This window comes from Syngnathoides biaculeatus, chromosome 20, assembly GCF_019802595.1.
Source record: "Syngnathoides biaculeatus isolate LvHL_M chromosome 20, ASM1980259v1, whole genome shotgun sequence".
Lineage (NCBI taxonomy): Eukaryota > Metazoa > Chordata > Actinopteri > Syngnathiformes > Syngnathidae > Syngnathoides > Syngnathoides biaculeatus.
In genome coordinates, this window is record NC_084659.1 from 4597553 (window position 1) to 4613014 (window position 15462).

Below are 15462 nucleotides of genomic sequence, written 5' to 3' on the forward strand. Positions count from 1 at the left end.
TATAATTTTCAAATGGTTCTTCGGATGGGAATCACGTGGAATCTCACAAGCGAGCTCGTTGGCCAGTCGCCCGCCGACGGAGCTCCCTCACGGAGCACCGCCTGATTTCGCCCGCGGCCGGTCGCTCGCTGCCGGAGCTCGCTTGGGGCCCGGTGCCGGAGCTCACTCGGGGCCTGCCGTCAGAGCTTGTGAGCGGAGCGCGCCAGAGCTCGCTTGTCAGACTCTGCATCATTCCTGTCCGAAGAACCATCTGAAAATTCTACATTATTTACAGCCACAGGTTCAAATCTGTCTGGAATTATTTCTCCATCTTCCTGATCAACCAATACTGCTATTTCTTCATTGGATGAGGATAAATCCGAGAAATCAGCGCTGGCCATAATTGTCTCCCATCGTAATCGAGCCTTTAGTGCGGCACATAATAAGTCACATCTGCGCACGTAGGTCATGTGACTCGCCAAAAAGGCAGCGCCCCTGAAAATTCGTAATTGTCGATAATCTTCTCAAAACACAATTAAATGAGAAAGAGCCACACATAAACCTCTCCTTAGACTCTTTTTTAAAATCCGCATTGTTCTCAAATGAGTCAATTTGGCATGATAAATACTTCTTGGTAATTTGAGATTAAGAATAATTTCTCCTAGAAATGAATTGATCACTACACAGGATCATCGATTTGATTGGGCATTTGGCATTTAATTGCTGAAATCCATTGATCTTTTCTGGACTTTTCATCTAGTATTATATAGAATGAGCTCTTTGAAGAACTGTCTCGTTTGTTGTGACAACCAACAGCACAAGAGGTCTCAGGCATTGTAAATATTCTCCTCCGGTTCAATGTCTCCCACAATATCGAGCAGTTTTGTTTGAACGGCAATATGGCGTCGTGAAAATGGCGGACGAGACACTGGGGTTGTAAAGTCGAAAAGTTTTAGGTCGAGACAGTTTTAACCCGAGGACTCCCTGGATATACGTGTGTTCATGAGCATCAACTAGCGTAACTGCCTCGTCCCAGGTCATAGTGTTACTGAGCCACATTAGTCAAGTTAGGTTTTCATGTTTTACCATGTCAGATTTTTTTTTTTTTTAAACATTGTTTTGTGTTTTTGGATCAAGCCTTTTTTTTCCTTGTGATTTTTTTTTTTTACCGTCGCCCTGTGGGACTGCCTTCCCCTGTACGACAACTGCCTGGCAATAACTATTCCTAAATTCCACGGTTACGTCTCAGCTTCCTGCATCTGGGTCCTACCTTCCACCTCATTCGTGACAAAATAAAGTTTATTTACCATCCCTGGCAATATTCCGGTGTTTCGCAATGCGAGACGCTGTCATGGATTTTGATCTATTTATGCTCAGGAGAGTGTGAATTAACGAGAACTGACAATAAAATGGCGGGACCATGAGCTGAAGACTGAGATATTTTGTTTAAAAAAAAAAAAAAAAAAAAAAACCTACTGACCATAATTCTGAAATGTCGGTAATCGGAACCACGGTATTTTTGGGGGGCCAAATGTGCTATTTAACACACAATGTCCAAATGTGAATCTTGATATAATTAAGATGTCCGATTTTCACTTGATTATCTCATCCCTTCAATGTAGCGCAGAAAGTGTGATCATCGTGTGAAAATGTGTGCAAGAACGTCAGGAGAGTACAGGGAAGAAGTTCGTGGACCAAAAAAGGAGGAGGAGCCACAACGCCAACTACTGGACGATGTGTTCAATCTGCAGCCTCGAATTGTCCTACACAGAGCAGGTTGGTTCTCTTGTTGCATGCATTCTCATTTGAATTATATTCTTATTTTGGGGCCCTGTTTGAGGCTGCATTTTACGTAACATTATTAACAGATTAACTACGCCCGAAGTTTGATTGGGTAAGCTCTGGCACTCCCATGAGCCTTGTGAGGATATATCTATAAATGTGTGTGTATATATATATATTCCTCGTATTTCGCGATGAATTCGTACCAGACCCACCTAAGAAAGTGTAAAACCGCCTAGTAAAGGTACATGGCGTTTTTTTTTTTTTTTTTTTTTTTTTTTTTTTTTTAGCTTAATAGGTCTTTGTCGTCCTGCTGTGGATGCCACATTATACCCGATCAACGCAGCTTCCTGTTACAGTACTGTACTAATTTATGCTGGTGTTTTTTAGTTTTTTGCTTCATTGGCTCATTTTTTTTTTTTATCATAGAGGTCTTAAATTCTTTTCCAAATAAGCGAGGCACCACATTAGAAGGGAGCCTTACAATGTGGTGCGGCTTATGTTTACACAGAGTTGCGACATTTGCAAATGTGATGTGACTTGTTACACAACAACACAGACACACACACACAAACAGTATGTGGGTCCACGATGGACTCAGTTCTGAGGACAAAAATCTCTCCCGAAAGGGTAAACAGAAACATAATGTCTGTAGTAGACCACCCAGTTCAAAAGTTAGTTATTCTTTCCCAGCTGCTTAAATTAATCCAGAGGTGAGCAATTAATTTTTGCAAGGGGTCACATGAGAAACCAGAATTGTGTCAGAGGGCTAGACCATTGAAAACGACAACATAATTCAACTCCGCAACGGCTCCCACTATGCTGACTGTAATGGGCCTGTGGAAACGCCCAAAGAAAGTGGCTGCCTTCCTGGAACCAGAAGTCGATGACAGTTGTGTTCGCCGGTGGGACAACAACAACCGGGGTGGTGGGCATGTGGTGCACGCGCGCATCGACGCGACTGCCGTAAATAGGAGGCCCGCTTGCTAGAACACACCTTCATGTGCGTGAGCTCAACGTATTGGCCACACCTGAATCAAGCGACGAGGTGGATAATAGTCTAACGTCTTTTTTTTTTTTTTTTTTTTTTTGGGGCACGCCGTTACACGATCAACCAAAACTGCCTTGTGATCGACGCATTGCAGCACCCCCGTTGTAACCGAATTTTCTTTATTTTCAACGTAAATGTGCTCGCAGTTTGTGAAAAAGCTCTGAATATACGTTTTTGGCCTCAGTTCGGAACATGCTCAGTACGATTAACTTGCACTTTCCGTTTCCAGGTGAATACTGATTGTTTAGGAGCAGGCTTGTTAAGTTAGTTTATGAAATAAACGTGTAAATTAATGTCAAGACTACACAAAATAAGCAACGTCTTTCAATATCTATTTTTTTTACTCATAACAAATGTTATGCGCGTGATTTTTCATGCTCTACTGTGCAGATTTGTGAGTGCGATAGTGCGTGAGTGCAATCGCACTCATCAAATCACAGAGACTGCTGTTGAGAACACAGAGAAGTTCATACGGCGGTCTGAATGGGAATGAGGGCTATTCAAGGAGATTTGACAATCACTATTCTGGACCTTAAATCAAACCAGGCTGTTGTTTTATATTTTTCACCTTTTGAAAGTGAACATAATTTAGGATTACAGCTGTGTTCATGTGCGTGTGCAACGGTATATCATAGTAATATAAAGTATCATACCAACTCAAACAAAGCGATGTTTAGAAACTCGAGATTTTTCTATTTCCCCAAAAACTGGTCAAATTGGTGGTGGTGAAATTCCACCTGAAAGCAACTTTATAAAAAATTTGTTTAAACTGCCCCCTTCATAAATTATTATTTCCACACCAACCACTTCTGCCATGGCTGTTACATCAAGACGGCTCAATTTTTGTGATGGAAAAAGGAGCGTTTCAAGTATAATTAAAACTAATTGATGTTGTAAATGACTGCTTATGGCCATGCTCCCCTGAGAATGCCCCATCTCGTCAGATCTCGAAAGCTAAATGGGTTTGGCCCTGGTTAGTACTTGGATGGGAGACCGCCTGGGAATACCAAGTGCTGTAAGCTTTTCTCCCCAGCTAAATGCAGAAGGCTTGCTGTAGGAAAGCATACGGTGTAAAACTGTGCCAAACAAATATGTGTTCATCAAAGATGACACGCTGTGGCTTCCCCTATTGGGACAAGCCGAAAGGAAATGAAGAAGAAGAGGTTGTTTTAAATGACTGACAATTTTGTTGTATTGGGCTAAAAAATATTAAGATAATTTGTGAGGGGATTATGGACCATGTAAATTCTTTCCCCATTTCAGTTCTGGATTTTTAACTTGTGGCTAAAACCAACCCAACTTGGACTTTCTTCCATCCTGAATGTTTGTTCTCCATCACAACAAAAGTCATTCATTCAGTCGTGATCTGCCGCAATTGTGAGTTCTGCCTAATTCCTCCTCTACATTGTGCAGTTGCAGTAAATACAAATTAATTTAACCACTTTATCTTTGTCTTTTGTCTTGTAGATGTCAGTGAGTATCTTCATCCAGAGCGACAGGAGTCAGTGTCCGGTCCCATCAAAGAGGAGAAGGAAGAGGTCATACACATAAAAGAGGAAAAGCAGGAGGGAAGCATCCAGGTTCCACCCACTGGTGTCCATTTGAAGAGTGAAGATGAAAGTCAAAGTGAGGAGAAACGAGGGGGGGAGCCTTCACAATCAGCTTTATTGGCCAAGTGTGTAAAAACACACAAGGAACTTTCCTCTGGCAGTCCTTGCTACTCTGGTATGACATTCAGGACAACCAGGAACTGCTCAAGTCATGGAGAGTGGCACAATGGAAGAAGATTACAACGGACGTTCATGATGATGAACAATCGGAAAGGTGATATGACATGTCACACGACTGCCAACAAATGCTGGAAATGTTCTCAGTGTGGGAAAACCTTTGCTTCTATGAGGAATTTAGAACATGTGAAAATACACAAAGGTGAGAAGCCTTTTGCATGCTCAGTTTGTGGTCAAAGATCCACTCTGAAGGAACAATTAAAAATACACAAAAGGACAAACACTGGTGAGAAACCTTTTTCCTGCTCAGTTTGTGGTCAAAGATTCACTCGGAAGCAACACTTAAAAATGCACACAAGAACCCACACTGGTGAGAAACCTTTTTCCTGCTTAGTTTGTGGTCAAAGATTCATGTGGAAAAGAGATTTTGAAAGACACACAAGAACACACACTGGTGAGAAACCATTTTCATGTCCAGTTTGTGATAAAAGATTCACTGAGAAGGGATATGTAAAAAGACACATAAGAACACACGCTGGTGAGAAACCTTTTCCCTGCGCACTTTGTGATCAAAGATTCACTCAGAAGGCTCACTTAAAAACACACACAAGAACACACACTGGTGAGAAACCATTTTCATGTCCAGTTTGTGATAAAAGATTCACTGAGAAGGGAGATTTAAAAAGACACACAAGAACACACACTGGCGAAAAACCTTTTCCCTGTGCAGTTTGTGGTCAAAGATTCACTCAGAAAGCACACTTAAAAATACACACAAGAACACACACTGGTTAGAAACCTTTTCTTGTGTAGATTGTGATAAAAGATTCACTGAGAATGGAAAATTAAAAGTACACACAAGTACCCACACTGGTGAGAAGCCTTTTGCATGCTCAGTTTGTGGTCAAAGGTTCTCTGTGAATTGAAGTTTAAAAAGACAGAAGAATACACACAAGTAAGAAACAGATGCCTGCTCTCTTTGATCAAACATTCTCTTCTCAGTGCAGTAATCCCTCGTTTTTCAGGGTTAATGGGGACCAAAATCCCTTGTGAAATGCGAAAAACAGAGAAGTAGCCACCCCTCCTCCCACACACACACACACACACACACACACACACACACACACCACCAATTTTCATGTACGTGTATCTGGGTACCAGAATGACTAAAATATGTTTATAAATATATTTATACTTTACATATTTGAGACTAAGATACAGTACATCCATTTACTTCAATCTTTGCCAGGTTTATCACTTGACTTCTGGAATATTTTGCATAAAATACAAAGACAAGAAAAGTCTGTTTTATGAGGAGAATGTGAAAGACTAGACAGTAACAGTCTCCAACCCCGTTCTGGACCAGCGTCTGGTGTACTTTTTTTTTTTTTTTTTATATTTCTAAAGCCCCCAAGTCAAGAGGGAGGGGTGAGCAAGCAATTTAAAGGCACATTCTTTGATAACGTTGTGTGTGTGTGTTAGTGAACTTGTCCTTGGCCACTTCTCGGAAGATTTGGAGTTGACTGGTACACCTGTGTGGGGACTGCGCATCCTGTATGCGCAAAGAATCTTCGAAGCAAGGATAATACTTTGGCTTTGTTGCAAATCCATAATAACAATATGAACAAAAATTCTCACAATCTTTAATTGTAAAACCTTTGTTAATCTTTCCTGCAAAAGTCACCTGACCGTGATTGGGAATATCTCTCTCTCTCTCTCTCTCTCTCTCGCGCTCTCTCCCTCTCTCTTTTGCACACACACACTGCAAAGGAGAGGCTCATAGAGGCTTTAAGTTCACTCACTTGCAGCATTGCAACGTGATGATCGCAAAGATGGTGCTTGAAGAAGTACGTGTCGCCGTTCTCTTCCAAAACTGGCCTTTTTCATCCATGTTAAAACACAATACAGGATCCAACAAGGAGAAAGGTGCTCTTTGTGGAGCCCTGGAGGACATCCTAGTAGGGACCACAGTGCCCATGCCATTTGCTGCACAAAGTGGTTGATTCCTCCCGCTGGATCCCAAAAAGGATAAAATTCCTCCCCAATAGGAGCCAGATCCTCCCGCTGGATCCACAGAAGGGAAGAAAGTGCCTGTGGCGTTACCACTTGTTGGGCGTCGCGGAGGAAGTTTTCACTGGGGCACAATGCTGAGGTGGTATTGTAACTACATAATAAAAAAAATGTATCACTTTAAAAACTAAAAAATTATCACAAACATGTTATTTGGGTGGAGGTGAAAACTAAATGTGATGCAATGAATCTACAATAGTTGAAGCGTGAAGTAGAGAGGGATTACTGTTTCAGGTAAAGACACACAAATGAACAAGTGAGAAAAGCAATGATCAAAAAGCTTTTAATGTAAAAGTGTAAAATGACTTACTTTACTATTAACTGAGAACCAACTTTCTTGTATTCTGTGTACCAGCTATTATTGTATCTTCAACCTGTAACAGAGGTCCCTTGTCCCTGAACAGCGGTTGATCTGATTTGAGCTTTTCTGATCTGTAAACGTGAAAATAACGGGCTGTCATTAAAAACATTTCGGAGTATAAAGCTGCCTAGAGAAGAAATGTCTGCATATATTTTGGTGATGACTGACAGTTTTGGGACATGAAGTCACATTTCTTGGGCAAGCCTTGCAAGCAAGTGATACCCTGCCGTGTTTGTCATTTTTAGGATTATCTCCTTTTTCATCCCAATCCATAATTTTTGTTGTTGTTTTTTTATGCACAATAAATTTGTGAGGGAACATAATTTTGGGTGTAATTGCTATTTTTCATGCGATGTCACAATATATGACATCAATGTAAGACACACGGCCATCTTGAACAAAGCCGTGTTTAAAAACTCAAGCAAGATGTATTTTTTTATTACTTCTGAAAAAGTTTTAATTTTGAAGGTCAGGATTCCACCTGACAGCTACAATGTATAAAAATGTGACAAATTACTGCCACTTCGGAGATTGGTAGATTCCTTTTCCCACACAAGCTTTGCCAGGGCTTTTTAATATTGAATTTTGTTAATGAAAAAGGGGCATTCAAAAGGGAATTAGTTGTTTTACAATTGTTTCAAAATGTGTTTTTAATTTTCCTGAGCATGCATGCATTTGGCCCGATGTTTTAGTTATATTAAATAAGTGAATCGTTGATTGAAACACTGGAAAGAATGACTTGGTGGTAAAATGTATATGTGATCATGAATAAAATACAGTCAGTCTGACTCCATCTGCTTCTACATCAAATCCATTTTCCCCATTAAAAATAATTAAAATGTATTTTTTTTCCCATTGGAAACCCTCCAAAAATAAAAGGCCTGTACTATCAAGCAAAACATGGCCCAAGCAACAAGGCTGAAGTGAAAAAAAACAAATTAGGGCACTGTGGAGAATCACAAGCAGACGGCCTCTTCTCTCCACCATCAGATACTGATGATGATATGATTTAAAAGTCAGAAAGTGGTTTGTCACACTGACAACAATCAATGGAAATGTTCTGTGTGGGAAAACTTGCTTGTAAGAGCAAACGACGCACAAAAAAAAAAAAAAAAACACTGGAGAGAAACCTTTTTCCTGCTTATTTGAAATTCTTGAAGTACTGAGGATTTGCATGTGAAGACACGAGACCATGTGCATTTGTTTATCCAGCCATATTGGGAGAAAACTTCCTGCAGAAGAATCCAGAAGCGCCAGCATAGGTTTTGTTTTTTTCATTGTATGCTTTCTTTTTTCTTTTACTTTTTTCGACAAACTGGAGAGCACAAGTGAATGCCATGATGAATTTTCCTTGACTGACAACACCAAACATTAGGATCAGCTGTCAAAGGACATACAGACTACCGACAGAGAAGTTTTCTTCTGTTATGAGTGCTGCCAATTCTCCAAAAATCTGTTATTCGGACATATACAACTATATTATACATAATCCTTCCCCATACAGAGGTATGGAATTAAAAGCTTACAAATACTTCACCGCAGGTTTTGTTAACAAGTTCATGGTCACCTTTAGACAAGAAGCTGGATCTTTTGTTCTCACTGTCACCGTGGATTTTTTTTTTACACACTTATGTATCCACTGTCTTGATTCAAAATTGAAGATAGATCCGCATATAATAGTTACAATTTTCATTTCCACAAACTGCAAATGTGCTGTAATAATGACATTTAATTACATATAGATTTGTATGCTAAATCCACAAATACTTGTTATGCATCTAAGTGTAAGTGCAAAGCTAATAAAATCAGAAAAATATTTGTTTCATTTTTAGGTAGATCATTTTCAAGCATTGAATTAGGTGCCTTTGAAAGTTTGGGTTATTACACTGTACTTGTAAGTCAGGCCTGAGTGAAGTTTGTTCACGTTACAGCAGTTTTGTCTGCCATGGAAGCTTATGGCAAACTCAAAGACAGTACAACATGTACACAAACAAATTGCCTGCTCATGACAAGATCCAGCATCAATCCGAGCAAATATCCAGTTTGAAAAACTGGGAGCTATTGATTTTACCAGACCACATCAGAAGAAAAAGTCAATGAAACCAAACGTCATTAAGCAAACCTCTTCCTTTAGCACCAACTGGGCCTAAAAAGCCAAAGATCATCAGACATGACCAGAGATGAAATAACGACAAAAGGAAATCAATCACAACAATATGAGGAGAAGTGGCGCCAGTCAGGACACTCAGATCTTCACTCTCATATTTACCTGGTTGCAACTCTTTCAGAGAACCTATAAATAAACACCGCAAAACACAACCAGATGTTTTATAAGTGCCAAAAAAAGCACATCATTCTTTACTAAATGCTGGAACCAGCAATTGAACGAGGAATCTTTAGATCTTCAGTCTAACGCTCTCCCAACTGAGCTATTGCAGCTCCGTGAGGGTAGCAACTGTTGCCTGGTTGCAACTCTTTCAAAGAACCAAAACAAACTCCGCAAAACACAACCAGATGCTTAATAAGTGCCAAAAAAAAAGCACATCATTCTGTGCTAAATGCTGAAAACAGGGATTGAACCACAGACCTGTTGATCTTCAGTCTAACGCTCTCCCAACTGAGCTATTGCAGCTCCGTGAGGGTAGCAACTGTTGCCTGGTTGCAACTCTTTCAAAGAACCAAAACAAACTCCACAAAACACAACCAGATGGTTAATAAGTGCCAAAAAAAAGCACATCATTCTGTGCTAAATGCTGAAAACAGGGATTGAACCAGGGACCTTTAGATGTTCAGTCTAGCGCTCTCCCAACTGAGCTATTACAGCTCTGTGAGAGGAGCACTTCTTTCAAAGAACAAAACAAACTCCACAAAACACAACCAGATGCTTAATAAGTGCCAAAAAAGCACATAATTCTGGACTCAATGCTGACAACAGGGGTTGAACCAGGGACCGTAATTCTAACACTCTCCCAATTGAGTGATTTCAGCTCTGTGAGGGTAGGAACTGTTGCCTGGTTGCAACTCTGTCAAAGAACCAAAACATGCCGCAAAACATAACCAGATGTTTAGTAAGTGCCAAAGAACTTTAGTACCGTGGCAGCCCCATTGCATGCGCTCGCCTCACCCCACAGTTCGTTCATTTGGAATCTGTCCTGCTCAGCGGCGGTTCATAAGTTCAAGGCCAGATTTACTTCAGCTCTGGTCCTCATCTTGCCTGATGCTGATAGGCAGTTTCTTGTCGAGGTCGATGCGTCGGATTCTGGGTGGTTCTCTCACTGCGCAATCCTAAAGACGGAGGACTACACCCCTGTGCATTCCTTTCCAAAAATCTAACTCTGGCGGAACGAAATTATAACATCAGCGACTGCGAAACTGCTTGGAGTGAAGACAGCCATGTCAAAATTGAGACATTGGTTAGAGGGGACGCAGGTCCCATTCTTGGTACTCACGGACCACACAAATTTAGAATATATTAAATCAGCCAAGAGGCACTCTTTTTTACGCTTTTCCCCTTTGTGATGTCCTATTGGCCAGGGACAAAGAAAGGGAAATCCAATGCGCTGTCGGGTATGCATGATGGGGAGAGAACCGAGTCCGACCATGCCCTAACCCTCCCCAATACTTGTTTCATCTCAGTCTTCACCTGAGAACTTAATACCCAAGTTAAGGCCGGCAGCCGGCTCAGCCGGCTTGGCTTTGTCGGCCGGGGTCGCTCATTTTCGGCGCCGAGGTGGCTTATCATGGCGCCGAGCCGGGCCGCTTTATGGCGTTGTTCGTAGCCGCTGTCTGGAATGAACACAACTAACACCGCCGAGCCGGGGTGCTTTACGGCATTATCGCACGCGGCTGAGTGTGCCATTGTCGGCAGCGTTGTTCAGAGCCGCCGCCGTCCGCGAGCCTGACATGCAGCCTTCGCCGAAACCATGACCGGCGGACGTGGTGCCTCGGCCAGGGTGGCTTATCACAGAGCTGAGCCGGGCTGCTTTACGGCGTTGTCGTTGCACGCGGCTGAGTGCGCCATTGCCGGCAGTGTTCTTCTGAGACGCCGCCGTCCGCGAACCCGAAGGCTGCGCGAGGCGACGCAGCAGCCTTAGCCGGCGAGACCGATGCCGTCCGATGCCCACATCGACAAATTGAGCACGCCTGCCATACGTACGCGGATCTTTTGTTACGTTATGAGAGACCAATTTCATGGTCCGCCCCAAATTATTATCTTTTTTTAGTAGCTGTATACACACCTACCTGTCATTTGGGACCCACGAAGCTCTCGTCCTCTGCACCTGTGCAATCCATTTTTCACGACGAACCGGGTCTCTTGCAAACTTATGAAGGGTAATTCCATCCTCCAGAGGGTTCAAGCAATTTCCAGCAATGCAACAAGCCGGCATTTTGGCTAACATGAAGGAACAACGAGCTACCTTCCCGGAGGTAAAACTAATAGAAACAAACGAGTCCACTTGAGGCCGGTCCTGCCATGTCCGTCACTTCCTGCTTCTTCTTGAAAACAAATCCCTGAGAGGATTTTCATGACAGTAGTTACAAAAAGCTGTATTTGGCAAAATCATGTTTTGTTGTGAAAAAAAAAAAATGCATGGGTCCGTGTGGGCAAAGACCACCTGTTCCCGGGAAACAAGTGCAGGAATCTCCTCGTTAGTATAGTGGACAGTATCTCCGCCTGTCACGTGGAAGACCGGGGTTCGATTCCCCGATGGGGAGTTGTCAAGTGCTTCCTTTTTCCCGTTGGGCTCTTTATGAAAAACAAAAAAGTCGAACAGTTGTATTTCAAACACGGACCTCACGCGTGTAAGGCGAATATAATTTTCACTACTGGATGAAGACCAAATACTTTCCCGTGGTGTCCCGCGAGGGGCTCTCCTCCTGGAGTGCCTGACGAAGCCTGGTCACTTCACTCACCGTGTGTGGCACCCTTTTCCCTGTGACTTCGGTTCCTGCTCCGGCCAGACCCGATATTCAAAGGGACTTCAAGGCTTCGTTTGCAGTTTTTGCTCGGGTTCTCCCCACTGACCTAAAAAAAAAAAAAAAAAAGACGAGATCGCTCATACATACCTCGCGATTGGTTGAAGCCAGTTGGCCGCCATCTTGGTACTCCCGAAACGAGTGGAGGAGATGGTTTACAGGTTGGATTATGGCTGGGTTTTTCTCAATAAACTTTAGCATGTAGAATTAAAATTGGTCATGTGAGCTTGACATGTTTTCCGTTCTGGTAACATCAAGGACTTTTAATTCGACTTGGTAAGCCAACAAAGGCTAAGTGTAAAGAAAGACATATCTCACCGTGACTACCAAGAAACCTTGCATATTACCTCGGCCTGATATCCCTGAAATGTTAACTCTTCCCGAAATACGCTGTTAAAGCACTACGTCAAATAAAAGTATTCCTTCCAAGAGTACAGACCAAATTTCTGACAGATATATATTGATTAAGCCAGGGTTGCCCGGGAACTGAATAAGGTAGACCAAATTAATTGGATTCCAACCGCCGCAGTTTCCACAGCTGTGCTTGCGTAGTGGTTAGTTCTCTGCGTTGTTGCCATGCAATCCTTGTTCAATTCCGGGTCACTGCAGGTATAAAGCCCCTCAGTCGCCTTTTTTGATGCTGCTATTTGACGGTGGGACAGAGAAAATTGTCCACATGGGCTTCCAGAAGGTGTGAGGTGTCTGTGGTGCAATGATAAAGTGTCTGACTACAGATCAGAAGGTTCTTGGTTCAACTCCTGGCTTGCTCAAGTGTCTTTTTTTGGGGGGGTGGGTGGTCTCTTTCCTCCTTTAGATTGTCTTTTTGCATTTAAAGAAGAGATCACTGGACTACATTAACTGTAGTTGATGGATTATCAGTTGAACTATTATGAAATAGTGGCACTTTTGAGTTGAATACCGTTTGTCAAAAGTGTATGCGGGGCAGTCAAATAACCCGCTTCAGGCCATCAATTGCAGTGAACTCTTGTTTCTCTTCAAAATCGCATAAATCTTTCACCTTTTACTAAAGATTTTTGTGTGGAGGAACAGCAAGAGTCTATCACAATTTTTGATGCTCTGCGTGAGTGTAGCTCTTCTAAGTCTGTGAAAATTAATTGCCACCATCACAGAGGCTACTACTTTAAGAAACATATGAAGTTACATTGGTAAATGTTGAGTTCTACAAGCGCGTGCATTTATTATTCACGTGTGAGTAAACGTAGCCAGTAACAGTTTTAGAATGTCTGAGAGTAAGATGAAACATTTTTTCATACTCAAAATCCCGGACTATGACTATTTAGCCTTCAAAGAGCCGAATATCCTCACAAGGGTCACGGGAGAACTGAAGCCTATCCCAGCCATCCTTCGTCAAGTGGTGGGGAACACCCCGAACTCCAGTTTCCTTCCACATCCCAAAAACATGCAAGATTAAATTGAGACTCTGAATTGCCAGTTGCCTCCTGTCCATTGACAGCCGGGATAGGCTCCAGCCCTCCCCGTGACCCTCGTGAGGATAAGCAGCAAAGAAGATGAATGGATGTTCGCATGAACGCTTCTCCTCATGCAGAACTCATTTAGATAGCAACTGAAATCAATGAATACCTTAAACTGCTTTTTATGGATTTTCTTCACGTGAAAAGATGTCATTGTGTTAACAGGTCCATTTTTAGACTTATAAAGCTACTGAATCGGCATTTTTACTGACTGCGCAATGTCATGTGGGATGAATTACAATGGACAACAAACGCAATTGCTCATACTGCCGTAATTCGACTAAACATGATCATGTTAAATTACAACTACTCCATAGATCTGGGTTTGAATCTCAGCTGTGACCGTCCTGAGTGGAGTTTGCATGTTCTCCCCTTGCACGCGTGAGTTTTCTTTGCATTTTCCAACTTCCTCCGATATTATTATTAAAACATGCAGTTCGGGGTGTACCGACAGGACAAACGGTTCAGAAAATGGAAGGACGTTGGACTAAATTGTCATAGCACGATTGAATGTTTGTGCGTTTTGAATTTACAAAGAATAGTTTCATCATACAAGAATATTTTCATCACACTCAAAATGCAGCTTTCTTAAAGTGCAACTGGTTACTGTTCCCTACAAATATGCATATCAAGAAGTAACATTTCACAGAATCAGAAGAACTCCACTTTCGCAGAGCATCAAAAAATTGAGATAGACTCTTGTTGTTCCTCCCCACGGAAATCTTTAGTAAAAGGCGAAAGATTTATGCGATTTGAAGAGAAACAGGAGTTCACTGCAATTGACTGCCTGAAGCGAGTTATTTGACTGCCCCGCATACACGTTTGACAAACGGTATTCAACACAAAAGTGCCCCTATTTCATAATAGTTCAACTGATAATCCATCAACTACAGTTAATGTAGTCCAGTGATCTCTTCTTTAAATGCAAAAGGACAATCTAAAGGAGGAAAGACACTCAGGCTTCTCGTTCTTTATCGAGTTTGTCAAGCGGTTTTGCCGCAAAGGATTGTAGGTATAAGCCGCATGAACTCAGAGCCAATCAACGCAGTTTTATCTGCCTGCATTGTGCAGCCTCTCCGTGCCAGTTGGGCTTGATGTGACAATACCGCATAGTTTATGTTGCAGAAGGGCGGATTGTTAACAACGAGGGGGCACTTGAATGATTTTTTAAATTTTAAATGGGGAAGAAAGCTTTTCGACAATCTGAATCAGACAACTCAGTGTACTCATATGAACTGACTGAGGTCATATGACCAGACTCAATACATTTATACCTGAATGTGATCACACAATGCGCACAATATATGAGCATCGTTCAATTTGCTGATATTGATTTTCACCTTTGATCAGGGGAGAGCGCGAACGCAGTACCCCACTTCCAGAAATAATGCAGTCGAGATTCCCACATTTGGGGAATTCGCAGGGGTCAGCACAACCGGAGTGCAATGGCTGAGCCTCACCCTGGGTGAACCACCTTCATGATCATGGTTTCGCCCCTTCCAGGTAAGTATGCCTTGTACTGGCTCGAGCACGCGACCCATACGCGCGCACGCTGTGTCAAGCGACGGTGTCATCATGAGGTCGTGAACAACCACAATCACGACGGGCGAGCATGAACGGACGCGAGAGTAAAATAAACTCTTTGCAAATACATGACGAAATATGAACATTTCAGGCAGTAAATGGAGACCCACAATCCATTGCGGCATCGGAAGACATGAATCGAGCTCGTGCACGTGACGTCAGTGTTCGCATGGCGCCATATTGCCGGTCAAACCCGGCTGCTCTGCACGGCGGGAGCCGTTGCACCAGAGCAGATTTTTCAAATTGCCCGAGACATGTTGTCTTGTTGGTTGTCACAATAGACGAGACAGAGATCATTTAAAGAGATCATTCTATGGAATGCCAGCTGAAAAGACCAGAAAAGATTGATGGATTTCAGCAATTAAACATGATGGATAGTGCACAACCAAAATACACACACACCTGTGTAGCGATCGCTTCATTTCAGGTAGGAATTAT

General features: G+C 42.3%; 4 non-coding genes and 1 pseudogene across 4 annotated transcripts; 3 read left to right on the forward strand and 2 right to left on the reverse strand.

Moving 5' to 3' along the window:
* The first annotated feature begins 3715 nt into the window (after positions 1–3715).
* On the forward strand, positions 3716–3834 carry LOC133494045 (5S ribosomal RNA; annotated as a pseudogene).
* Positions 3835–11614: 7780 nt separating this feature from the next.
* trnad-guc (transfer RNA aspartic acid (anticodon GUC)) lies at positions 11615–11686 on the forward strand. Its single transcript has one exon. It is a non-coding gene; the product is annotated as a tRNA-Asp (tRNA).
* Positions 11687–12926: 1240 nt separating this feature from the next.
* Positions 12927–13040, forward strand: LOC133494027 (U5 spliceosomal RNA). The gene has a single exon (XR_009793254.1). It is a non-coding gene; the product is annotated as a U5 spliceosomal RNA (small nuclear RNA).
* A 1058-nt stretch (positions 13041–14098) lies between these two features.
* On the reverse strand, positions 14099–14212 carry LOC133494015 (U5 spliceosomal RNA). The gene has a single exon (XR_009793243.1). It is a non-coding gene; the product is annotated as a U5 spliceosomal RNA (small nuclear RNA).
* A 575-nt stretch (positions 14213–14787) lies between these two features.
* On the reverse strand, positions 14788–14951 carry LOC133494055 (U1 spliceosomal RNA). Its single transcript, XR_009793262.1, has one exon. It is a non-coding gene; the product is annotated as a U1 spliceosomal RNA (small nuclear RNA).
* Between the last annotated feature and the right edge of the window lie 511 nt (positions 14952–15462).